Raw genomic sequence first — 13,782 nt, forward strand, 5'->3', positions numbered from 1 at the left:
TATGACCTCAAGGTCTCCTCTTATAACTATTAAATTTTTAGACAATAAAAGTGCTCTAGATCATATGTTAGCAGAGAAAAATGGGAGACATATAGTGGCCAATAGCTTCTGTTATGTATATGTTAATACCATATGTCAGTTGAGTTTTACCTAAGGTCATCTTAAAGTGGTATTCCCTTAACTCATCTGTAGTTATTTCCCCAGATCTATATTGCATGATTGGAATAGAGATACTAATAGCTGGCAGAATCTCCTCACAGGTTTCTGTCTGCAAAATGATGGATATTAACATGCAAAAAGTCATATGAAAGTCATTTGAACTGCCTCCACCTTGTAAAATAGTAAACCAAAAGCAATACCACACTCCTGGTAGAAGTGCAGAGATGCGTGCCACAATCAAGATGCAACAATGTAGATTCCCACCACATCTCCAAAAATTATTTTATTAGGCCTTGTAGAAGATATGACTATTAGAGAATAACAGCAGATTAAGGAAATCTTAATCATTGGTGATACTAACTTCAGCTGTTGTACCAGATGTGGTTTTATTGCTTGAGCAAATTTACATATCTCCTGGAATTCATTTACCAGCTATTACCCTGGCACAACATTTTCCTCCATACATGTTCATAAGGCCCACTAGAAGCAGTTTCCATCCAGGCAAGAACAAAAATACACCTTTACTTTCTCCCTCAGGAGTACATCAATTCTCCAGCTCTACGTCACAATTTAATTTGCAGAGAACTTGATTGTCATTTCCTTCCACAAGATATCTTACTGGCCCTTTATATTGATAACATTATGCTTTATGGACCTATTGAGTGGGAATATCAAATTATTTAGAGTTACTTTTGTCATTTATATGTAAAATGGTGTGGAATACATCCGAATAATTCAAGGACCTTCTATCTCTATGAAATTTCTATGAGTCCAGTGGCTTAGGGCATATCCAGATATCCCTTTTAAGATAAACAATTAGTTGTTGCATCTGACCCCTCCTACCACCGAGAGAGAGGCACAGCCACTTTTATATAACAAAGTACTGGCAGCATTAGCCAGTCAGGCAATAAAAATCATTAGTTATTGTGGAAACACAAATAAAAATTACAATGATATATCACCTCACAACTGTCAGTATGGCTATCATCAAAAAGTCAAAAAATAAAGTGCTAATGTATATATATATATAATATAAAATATATAATAATCATATATATATACATACATATATATAAGTATATATATTATATATATATTTAATCACACACACAAATAAGTAGATAAGTTTTTGCATCTAGTTCCTCTTACAACCAAGAAAAAAGGACAATGAACATCTTTGGATTTCTGAGGCTATATATTTCTAATTTGAGTGTGCTACTCTTGGCCCATTTATCCAGTGACATGGAAAACTGCCCGTTTTGAGTGGGGCTCACAAAAAGAGAAGGCTTTGCAACAAGTCTAGCCTGCTATGCAAGATGCTCTGCAACTTGGGCCATGTATTCCAGCAGACCCAATGCTCTAGAAGTTTCAGGGGCAGAAAAAGATCTTGCTTGGGTCCTTTGGCAACCCCTATAAGTGAAGCACAAGGCTGATTTTTAGGATTTTGGAACAAGGTCATGATATCATCCACAGATACTTACTCTACTTTTGAGAAACAGCTCTTGGCCTGCTACTGGACCTACAAGAGACTGAATGCTTGACCATGGGCTGCCAAGTTACCATGTGACCAGCACTGCTCCTCCTGAATTGAGTGTTATCTGACCAGGTAAGGCATAGCATTTGGAATGCACTGAAGTACCACACCTTGAAAAAAAAGTGATATATGCATGATAGAGTCAGGGCAAACTCTGAAGGCAAAAACAATTAGATAAAAAGCCCTAAGCCCATGGAACCTACTCCTGAAGCACTGCCTTCTCTCTCCTAACCTCCACTTATGACCTTATGAGGAACACTCTTAGTAGTTGACAAAGGAAAGAGAAATGCAGGCCTGGTTTAATAATGTTTCTGCACAATATGTAGTCATTACCCAAAAGAGGAGAGTTGCAGCCATAAAGTCCCTTTCTGGAAAGGGAATCATCCCAGTGGCACGATATCAGGCAGTTTACCCAGTTGTTCACTTTGTTTGCAAGAAGAAATGTCCAGAAGTGCTGCTATGTATCATTATGTAACATTTTTGAACTGGGGACAATGCTTTGGATTGATAGTCAGAACCTTGAAAGGAACATGGTTGGAAAATTAATGACAATGAGATTTTGGTAAAGGTCTCAATGGGTAAGAAAACCCATGAAGATATTTCTCCTTTCATGGAACGTTTGCAAAAGGTAGACTTCAGCAGAAAAGGATTTCAATGATTAAGTGGATAGGATGATGCATTCTATGGGTACTAGTTAGCCTCTTTGCCCAGCTGTCACTTCCATAGCCCAAAGGGCTCATGAACAAATTCATGAACAAAGTATCTATGGTTGCATGAATGGAAGTTATGCAAGAGTTAGCAACATTAACTTTCACTCACCAAGGCTGAGTGCTCAATAAACCAGGAGCTGAGAGCAACACTGATCCTCTCATATGGAACCACTTCATAGGGTGATCAGCCAGCTACCTAGTTACAGGTTGATTACAGTAGATCCTTTATATAATGGAAGGAGATGGACTTTTCATTACTGGAATAGACACAACCTTAGCACACTTTGCTTTGCCTCTATGCAATGATACTGCCAAAACTATCACCTGTGGACTTAAAGAATGCCTTATCCACTCTTCTGGTATTTTACTCAGGATTGCTTCAGATTAAGAAACTTACTTTACACAGAAGATTTGTGGCAATAGGACCATGTTCATTCAATTTACTGTCTTACCATGTGACCCACAATCCTGAAGCAGATGATTTGATATCATGGTGGAAGGACATTTTGGTGGCTCATTTACAATGCCAAGAGGTAAAAACATAAGTGTTCTAACAAGGTTCTCCAAGGAGCTGTATATGCTTTGAATAAGGGTACTCTTTCTTTGATATCCAGTATTCATGGGTTCAGGAATCAGGGGTGAAAGTGGGAGGGACACCACTCATTATTTCTCCTAGTGCCCACTAGCAACATTTTTTAAAAAATCATTAACGAATAATTTAATAATGAATATTATCTTTCTTCTCCATTGGGAGATGAAGGGAAGGAAATTCTCTAGTGAAATTTGTTACAAAAATCAGAGATGCACTCACTGCAGAAGAATTGTTTCCAGTTAGTACTAACTACAAGGCCCAGATTCAACAAAAGCAAGTCACTTTTGGAATTCAACTATAAAAGTCTAAAGTGGATATGATGAAAGCACTACGTTTGTTTTTGGTTTTTTTTGCGGTACGCGGGCCTCTCACTGTTGTGGCCTCTCCCGTTGTGGAGCACAGGCTCCGGATGCACAGGCTCAGCGGCCATGGCTTACGGGCCCAGCCGCTCCGTGGCATGCGGGATCTTCCCGGATTGGGGCACGAACCTGCGTCCCCTGCATCGGCAGGCGGACTCTCAACCACTGCGCCACCAGGGAAGCCCCAAAGCACTACGTTTATTAAAACCTCATTGTTTTGGAGTATCTTTAACTCTTTTTTTTCCACACACACTGTATTTTATTTTTATAAGAGATAAATAAACTGACACCAAGCATTGTAAATGGATGATCACAACAAAAGCAACAATGATTTCAATTACCAAACAAGAAACACACTCATACTATGTCATAATATTGACATTCAGTCCAGCAATCTTCCACTATAACAGCTCCTTTACTTTGCAGTGAAAATTGATTTGTATATTTTTGGCCTCTGAGTACTTGTGGGATTTATTTTTTATTCAAACAGGAAGTGACAAAAATTATAATCATCCTCATCAGTTCACTCAGTCCCATATAATTAATTTTTTTTTTACCATCTCCCCTTTTCAATTTATTAGGCTAATTTCACAACCTCATTGAAATGCCAGAGCACATCAGATAACTTTTGAAGAAGCCATAAAGTGTAATACTGTATTGATTAACCATTTCTTCTTTTACCTGTTTTTGGAGGGGGTTGTTTAATTTGTGCTTGAAATAAATAGTACATGTTGCAAAATATGCGGCATCTGGGATCCTCCCAGACCGGGGCACGAACCCGTGTCCCCTGCATCGGCAGGCGGACTCCCAACCACTGTGCCACCAGGGAAGCCCTAGTATCTTTTTAAGAGTAAAGAAGCATTATCTTTCCCTAAAAGGATAGTAGAGTATTAAGTTGTTTATTGAATAATTTTCAAAACCATCTAAGAAAACGTTTTGTTTGTTTTTAGGACACAAGATGATGAAACAGCCCAGCCCAAAGAAGTCCAGCAGAAGCAGGGCTCAGCCCACCAGGAATGGTTTACCAAATATTTTCCTTTCTAAACTTATCCTTAAACTGATCATAAAGTGGACATTTGAAACACATTTCTTTTGAAGCATCTGATTGAAGGAATGAACTAAAAAGCCAACCAACCAAATAACTTGCTTGTAATATGATTTACATACATAGTTAAACAAATTCTTGCATTAACATTTCATACTGTTTCATTGTGACATTAAGATAAAACAAGCCAGTGTTATCAGAAAGTGCCCATAGGGAAATATTATTAATGTTACTGATGACCTACCCATGGTATTTCTAGTGTCCATAAGACTGCAATCCGCATTGTGGAATATCAGACTTTGTGATTTCCATGGTCTACTTTTAAAGCGGTTTCATTTTCCTAGGACACTGGTCATCTTCACTTGAAAAGTGTTTCTATGTAAATAATATAATTCCAAAATACACATGTAACCTCAATAGGTAGAGAAATAAAACAAAGCTCAAAATAACCAGGAAAGCCAATTTTAAAAAACCAAAGAAAACAAAACTGCTAGGAATGGACTATAGCAGACCTTGGCATACTTGGATCAAATATTTTGACTTCCTAGGTCCAGGACATGAAGATTATAGAGGGAATAACAGCTACCTCTAAGGGGCTTTTTGAAGTTTAAGCAAAATATGGGTAATAATACTAATCGTGAATTGGAATTAAGCCTTGCCAGGATTTTTCTGTGAATAACTGAGCCTCACCCCATCATACATCTCAACTTCAATGACTGTAGCATCAACTTGGTCATTTGTGATGGTTTCTAGATTATTCTTTGAAGTGAAAGATCTACTGAACCTCTAGTCTTGCCTCATGGTGCATTGCTTCCCCATTGCATGGATGCTCAGGAGATTAAAGGGAACTGGGAATGGCCATTCACAATGCTGACCTCGCTGTCAGTCCACGCTGAGCTGTCTGACCCTCTGATGGAGCAGTGCAATTTGACAAGAGCCAGTACAACTTTTAGTGGTCAAAATATGTTCTCAATCCTTTGGTGCTGGCCCAGTAAGTGGCCTATAAACAGTTGTCGCTTCTATGCACCATCAAATCTTTGATCTTTGAATAAAACTTTATAAACAACTGGGCAATAAAAATAGTTGTGATTTGTACTGATTTTCCAAAGAAAGGTGAAATTAGATGAAGGCTGAACTTGGAAATAGGAAGCTCACATTAACCTCAGTCAGATCATCAATAAAACGTAGCTGCGGTGCTTTGTGACCACCTAGAGGAGTGGGACAGGGAGGGTGGGAGAAGCAAGAGGGAAGAGACGTGGGGACACATGCATATGCACAGCTGACTCACCCTGCTACAAAGCAGAAACCAACACACCACTGCAAAGCAACCACACTCCAATACAGATGTCAAAAATAATTAATTAGAATAAAATAAAAAAATAAAACGTAGCTGCTCATGCACTTATGTCATTTTGAGAGAAATGCAATTACAACTCAGACTCACAATTTAAAACTAAATTTACTACCTAATCAAAACATATGGCCTAATAACATAAATTTTTAAATATCACTTCTCCTACCCTCCCCCAAAAGTAAATGAACACTACACAAAATATAAACTCACCCCAAATAAAAGTCAACATTAAGGGGGCTTCCCTGGCGGTGCAGTGGTCGAGAGTCCGCCTGCCGATGTAGGGGACACGGGCCTGCGCCCCAGTCTGGGAAGATTCCACACGCCGCAGAGCGGCTGGGTCCGTGGCCTATGGCCGCTAAGCCTGCGCGTCCGGAGCCCGCGTTCCACAGCAGGAGAGGCCACAGCAGTGAGAGGGCCACGTACCACACACACACAAAAAAAGTCAACATTAAGGATACTGCTGGATTCCTATAGCACTAGTTACTGCAGTACAGTAACAGCTACTACACTAACCTATGAAATTATAATCCTCTTCCAACCTATTTACAAAATATCCTCATTCTGAGGTTCTGGAAGTGTTACATCGTTGCATTAGACTCCTCTTCTTTAGGTAGTTCAGTCTTGAAAAACAGCAAATTTACATATTTTTATATACTGCCACTGATGTGTAAATTATCATAAAAGGCCTTACAACCAAAATCCTCATCCTTTGATATGCAGATCAGATCATACAAGCTTTTCCCCTCAGATCATACAAAATAATCCAAAACTAGAAACAGAGAGACAAACACTCATACAAAAATAAAAATAATAAAAACAAGAAGCAAAAAACATAAAAAGGAATCTGTAAACGGCATCATATTAACAGTCTTAAATTTTGCTAAAGACAATATACTTGGTTTACCAAAGCAATAAGCATTTTATAAAGTATTCCAGAAATAATGCTTATAAAAATAGGGGGAAATTTTTAGATGAGAGCGCAAAACTAAATCATCTCACTCTCTGGCAAAGAGTTCTCCCAAAATGTCATGTCTACAAGAAGTGATGTTTGGCAAAACTGTGTCTGGGCTGACTCAGCCACCAGCTCATGTTCAGGTGGCTTTTCCTCAGGTTTGCTTCATCGGTGCAGGGATATTTGCAGATGCCTGCTCGAGGTAGGCCAGGGAACCCTGAAGGATGTCGGCTGGCTTTTTGTGCTGCATGTTGATGTCCTCCAGCTGCCAATGTCTCAGTTTTGTTAAGTGCTTCTGGACCAGAGCATCCTTTCTCTGTAATTCGTTCCTCAGTTCCGAGACATCCAGTTCGAATTTCTTCCTGATCTGTACCATTGACATAATCCTGACTCACTAGAGAAGCAAAACAAGCCTCGAACGATGACTCCAACTCGTCCACCAAGGTACTGTTAGAAGTCCTCGGAACGCCTGGTGTGGCCTGAAGAAGCGAAGCCTGGGCCAAGAGGCCCGGCGGGAGTGGCGGCGGTCCCGGTGGCTGCCCGGAGAACATGCCTCCTAGCGAAGCCGCCATTTCTAAAAAATCTAACTTTTTTATCTTGATCTTTTGTTAGCACTTTTATGAATTCATCAGTTTTCCATTAGAGTTCTGAAAATGCTTATTCATTCAGTTCAGCAGTATAGTCAGTTACCAGAAACCTGTACTTGTCAGAGTCTTTTCCATGAATTCCTTGAAGATGAAACAGTTTTGCAAAAGCATCAGAGTACACCCAGAACTGTCTGTAAATGACAAAAGACTTAAAAATGACCACGGTTAAAGATTTGATGAAAGTTCATAATAATGCAATTGACAAGGAAATTTAGTTATTTCTGAGATATACATTTTAAAGTAATAACTAGAATTATGACTTATAACATTATACCAGAACATATAAGATTTTTAGAAATTTCACGTAATGTCTGAAACATTTATATTAACATATTTCCATACAAATAACCCACAGAAAGTTGAGTGTTAGTTGTTTTCTGTTCCCACTAGCAACATTTTTGCTTACTGTTTCCATGACATTATGCTCTCTGACCTAGAGAACCTAATTTATGAGGATGGAATGCTTCCACGAGGAGAAAAAACAGTGATATTCCCCTGAACTAGAAGTTAAGACTGCCACCTGGACACATTGGTCTCTTCATGACTCTTAATTAGGCAAGGAAGGGATTTGCTGTGCTGAATAGAGTGATTGATTTTAAGGTCAGAGAACTCATAGCTGAACATTAGTTAAAGCAGTAAAAACAGATTTATTCAATAATATTCTTATAAGGGAAAAGAGACCTCACTATAAAGCCTTGTTCAATCTCAAAAACAGCATGAGCAAGTGGGAATTTATATCCAAGGAGCCTGGTAGGGGTCGCTGTCTGGAAAATTACTAATAGGAAACATAAAACATAAAGGGGTATCTGGGTAAATCAAATGAACAGGATTCTTTCTGAAGACAGGCCACACTTATCGGTCATCACTTGGTAGATAATAGAAAATTAGAGAGCAAATTTGGTATCAAGACTGATTATACAAAGACAATGAGTGACTATTGTCAAACTGAATTAGCATAGTTCTTGCTAAGAATTTATAAGAGAATGCACAGATGAACCAAGGAGAGAGTTTAGGATGACTAGTTTTATCAAATAAAGAATTGTCAGTCCCCCACATTTTCAAGAAAATAAGAGACATTCTTTTTTCCTTTGGATAATACAAGTTCATTTCTTTCAGTCTTCTTTTGTTTGTTAAGGAACAGCTGAATCATCTGTTGAGACCAGGTGGTAGAAGATATGTGCTTGGTGGTGTTACCTATCAGGCATTTAATGAAGGAAAGTTTCTATGAAAGTAAAGAAAACAAAATATTAATGTTACAAACCAAGTTTTTGATTCCAGAGTGCAGAAAGTCAAGAATATTTCTAAATGATTGGCTCAAAACAACTTTGGATAGTGGAGTGGAGAAAGCAGTGGCAATCCAATGGATTTCCTTGTTTGCAGTTTAAATGTCAGTGGTGATGGCAGCAGCTGTTATGGTGAAATTTCTGAGTGGCCCACACAAGTGTGGAAAAAGTAGTTGCCCGTACATAATCTGTTGTGATTATGTTCTTGATGTTCGTATCAAGTCATCTAGTGTCTACCTGCAGGGATTTAGGAAAAGTAAAAATTCAGTTGCAATAATTTCATGTCAGACAGGGGAAAAATTGGGAATATCAATTTGGAAAACTTTAGCCAGATATTGGAGGATCTGGAAAAAATTCAGAATTTGTGAAAAACTGGCAAAGCATGAAAGGAGGAACACACAAGTGGATACCACAGTCTCATATTGAAACAATTTTTCTCTCTAGATTCCACCATTTCTATCAAAAATAATCAAATGAGACAAATTTGTTTGCAAAATAGTCATGTCATTAAATTTGACTTCATTATTTACATGATGCAACAAGTTTAGTGACAGGCCTCATAATTCCTTGAAATTTTTTTGCTGAAACTTTTGATAAGTAATCTCAGATTGGTCTTTTCAAAGCCTCTTGAAGTTAAAAGGCACACCAAGCCCTTGTCACCGAATTTTTATTGCAATGCCTATGGATTTGGGTGATTTCCCGTTATTAAGGTCCCCAAAATATCCTGAGGTTCCTGGGTGTGCCAATAAGTTACCTTTCTTAGTGCATTGGAAGACAGGTGAAGGAGATCAGAATACATGACCCCAAAATATGCTGCATTGGCTAATGGATTATTCTGAGCTAAAGACGATCAAGGCCCAGGAGACTCAAGAAAAACTTTTACTTCTCCCTTAACTGTCTAAAAGAATTTAGATACGGGACCTGACTCGGAGAACTATTACCAGAGATAACTTTTATTTGAATGACCTATCTGTATGGCATGGAAAACATCTGATTATCAAACATCTGCTCTTACTGTCCAGTGAATTACCCTCCTCTACATTGAGTCTCCAGGTTCCTATCTCATTCCTTAGCTCACCATAGCATATAAGCCTCAATTTCTCAACTTATCCCTGGGTCTCATATTTTTATGAGGCTCTCATTGGTACAAAATTAAATTTGTTTTTCGGAGAGGAAGTCAAGATGGCAGAGGAGTAGGAGGTCATCTCCCCCCATAAACGCATCAAGAATACATCTAAAAATGGATACTTACCTGGTGACACAGTGGTTAAGACTCCACACTCCTTATGCACAGGTCCCAGCTTTGATCCCTGGTCAGGGAACTAGATCCCACATGCATGCCACAACTAACAGTTTGTATGCCACAACTAAGGAGCCCACGTGCCACAACTAAGACCTGGTGCAACCAAATGAATAAATAAATAAAAATTGAAAAATAATACATCTAAAAATGGAATAATTATCACAGAACCCTGGTTGAACACTAGCTGAGGACCTCAGAAATCTGAAAGGACAAGAAAGATTCCTGCATAACGAGGTAGGATAAAAGAAAGAAGAAGGGAAAAGGAAGAGGAGAGGAGCAGGACAGGACCCTGGGGGGCAAGCGGGGAGCTGAAAGGGAAGAGAGGTTCCCACATCCGGGGAAACCCCCTCACCAGTGAGGAGATCAGTTGGGACAGAAGGGGAGCTTGGGAGGCTATTGGCAGAGAGTTCAGTAACCAGTCTGTGGTAGGCAGGACAGAGTGAGACCTACACAGATGGTCCATGCTACAGCCCTGTGTGCCCCAGCCTGAGATATGTGTCCCCTGGTGTGGACGGGGGTGGGTGCTGGAAAGTGGGGTTTAGAAAGCAAACCCAAGGAGGGGACTGTTATTTGTGGGACTGCTATTGCACAGAGACAGCATAAGGGGATGGGAGTGAGGAAATCCACAGCTGGGAATGCTTGTGGAGAAAACCTGGACAGCCATAGAAAGGAAGCACCATTGTTGAGTGATGTACGAGGGGCAGGGCCATCATTGTAGCCTCTCACCCCACATGTTGTCCTCTGCCTCCCTGGGCACTAGGAAGGCTCCTGCTGGGGCCAGCTCTCTGGCGCAGCTGGCCGCCAGTTTCCCCCCATGAACCATCCCCACCAGGGCTCCCACAACACTGGCAGCTGCTGCCTTCTCCTCTGCACCCTGTCCTGGACTTGGTGGGCACTCTCGTGACCCAGTCTGCTGCCACCTCCACACGACCTCCTCACCAAGGCAGACTCCAGTGCTCCAGGACAGCCTTGGGAGCAGACCCTTGTGGGTGGCCCACACCCAGATGTGGGGCTGAAACTACTGCTGAGCCCCAGGGGCCGTGCAACTAAGGAAGAAAATCTGAAATCTATCCTTTCAGCTGTGCAAACTGCAAATTGACACCCTCATGATTGGCTTTGTAAACTCAGCTCCTACAGAACATCTGAATGGACAGTGAGTGCTCCTGTAGCCAAGACAAGACATCTTCAGTGGTTGAAGACTCTGTGGACACATACACGTGGGGTTGGGCCAGGCCAGAGTCTGGGCTGGCCCCATAGCACCCACAGTGGGTCCAGATCCATGGTTACTGCAATTCTGGGACCTGGCTTCAGTGGATCTATGCTGGTGGCCTGGTGAACACAACATCGGAGAGACACCAGGGCCAATTGTCAACATACCCACAGTTAAGGTGGGGCCAAGAGCAGTGCCAACAGCAGTGGAATCTGAGAGCTCACACAATGGGTGAAAGATGACACAACAGAGCACATTCACAGGTGAACAACTCCAGAGGAAGAATACTCAGTGGCTTCCCTCCCAGTGGGAGTACTACAATCCTGCTTACCTCACACTGCAGATCAGAAACATAGCTAAGAAACAGATCTGAGGGCCTGTATTACAACAACTAGGGGACTCCACCTCTGATAGGGTGGTGACAACCACAGAGCAAAGGGGAGGCCCTGCTCAATATCCAGTGCAAGCTCTTGTGGCCACAACATCAGTCATACCTCCTATCAAGAGGATAATGGCCAGTATACACTGAGGAAAGAGGTGGCAAACATCTATACTAAACACAGCCCTATGCTAAAAAATATTAAACCCATGCAGGCTACACAAGAATGTTCCCACATAAAAGTAGCCCTCCAAGACAGTCTGAGGGTGTGGCATCAGGAGGAAGGACCTGCAGAGCATTTAGCCTTGAAGATCAGTGGTGCTTGAGTGGAGGAGCTCCACAGGACTGGGGAAAGCAGAGACTCCACTTGTGGAGGGTGCACATAAGGTCACATGTGCACTGGGACACAGCACAAAGCAGTACATCCATAGGAACCTGTGCTACATGTACCAAGGGGTCTACATCTATGAAGGGAAGGTGAAGGTGGATTATAGTTAACTGTGGGGGCAAGGACACTGGTAGCAAAAGCCCCAGGGAATATTGATTGGAGTGAGCTCTCCTGGAGGTACACATTTTGGAACCAAGGCTTAGTCCCACACAACACCTGCAGGCTCCAGGACTGGAAAGCCACAGACCAAACAACCAACAAGATAGGAACACAACCCCATCCATCAGAACATAGGCTGTCTAAAGTTGTACTGAGCTCACAGCCACCTCAAAACACACACCTTGACATGACTCTGCCCATCAGAGGGACAAGACACAACTCCACCCACTAGCGGGCAGGCGCCAGTCTCTTCCACCAGGAAGTCTGCATAAGACCTTGGACCTAGCTCACCCACCAGAGGGCAGACACCAGAAGCAAGATAAACTACTATCCTGCAGCCTGTGGAAAGTAGACCACAAACATAGAAAGTTAGAAAAAAATGAGACAACGAGAAATATGTTGTAAATGAAGGAACAAGATAAAAATCACAAGAACAAATAAATGAAGAGGAGATAGGCAATATCTCTAAAAAAGAATTCAGAGTAATGATAGTAAAGATGATCCAAAATCTCAGGAAAAGAATGGAGGTACAGACAGAGAAGGTAAAAGAAATGTTTAATAAGGAGCTAGAAATTTCAAAGAACAAACAGAGATAAACAATATAATAACTGAAATGGAAAATACACTAGAAGGAATCAGTAGCAGAATAACTGAGGCAGAAGAAGGAACTTGTGAGCTGGAAGACGGAGTAGTGGAAATCACTGCCACAAAATAGAATAAAGAAAAAAGAATGAAAAGAAATGAGGATAGGGCTTCCCTGGTGGCGCAGTGGTTGAGAGTCCACCTGCTGATGCAGGGGACACGGGTTTGTACCCCGGTCTGGGAAGATCCCACATGCCGTGGAGCGGCTGGGCCCGTGAGCCATGGCCGCTGAGCCTGCACGTCCAGAGCCTGTGCTCCGCAACGGCAGAGGCCACAACGGTGAGAGGCCTGCGTACAGCAAAAAGAAAAAAAAAAGAAAAAAAAAAAAAAAGAAAGAAATGAGGACAGTCTCAGAGACCACTGGGACAGCTTTAAATGCACCAACATTCACATTTTAGGGGTCCCAGAAAGAGAAGAGAAAGAGAAAGGGCCTGAAAAAAATATTTGTAGATATAGCTGAAAACTTCCCCTAACATGAGAAAGGAAACACTCACAAGTCCAGGAAACACAGAGAGTCCCATATAGGACGAACCCATGGAGGAACACACTGAGACAAATATTAATCAAACTAACAAAAATCAAAGATAAAAAATATATAAAACAACAAGGGAAAAACAACAAATAAAATTCAAGGGAATCCCCATAAAGTTATCAGCAGATTTTTCAGGAGAAACTCTGCAGTCCAGATGGCAGTGGCATGATATATTTAAAGTGATGAAAAGGAAGAACCTACAACCAAGAACACTCTACCTAGCAAGGCTCTCATTCAGATTCTACAGAGAAATCAAAAGATTTACAGACAAGCAAAAGCTAAGAGAATTGAGCACCACCAAACCAACTTTACTACAAATGCTAAAGGAACTTCTCTAGGCAGGAAGTAGACCAGCAAATTGAAACAGCCTTGTGCATACATAGATTACTAAATCAATACCTCATGGGAGAAGCAAAACCAAAAACTACAATAGATACCCACCCAAAATGGAAAAGCAACCCAAACACAACACTAAAGATGGTAATCTAACGTCAGAAGAGAAAAAAAGAGAAAGGGAAGAACAAAGACCTACAA

General features: G+C 41.0%; 1 pseudogene; it reads right to left on the reverse strand.

The window, feature by feature from the left end:
- Positions 1 to 3,999: 3,999 nt before the first annotated feature.
- LOC132596747 (mediator of RNA polymerase II transcription subunit 28 pseudogene) overlaps positions 4,000 to 13,782 on the reverse strand; it is a 43,435-nt pseudogene continuing 33,652 nt past the window's right edge.

The sequence above is a fragment of the Globicephala melas genome, chromosome 2, assembly GCF_963455315.2.
Source record: "Globicephala melas chromosome 2, mGloMel1.2, whole genome shotgun sequence".
In the NCBI taxonomy this organism is placed as follows: Eukaryota; Metazoa; Chordata; class Mammalia; order Artiodactyla; family Delphinidae; genus Globicephala; species Globicephala melas.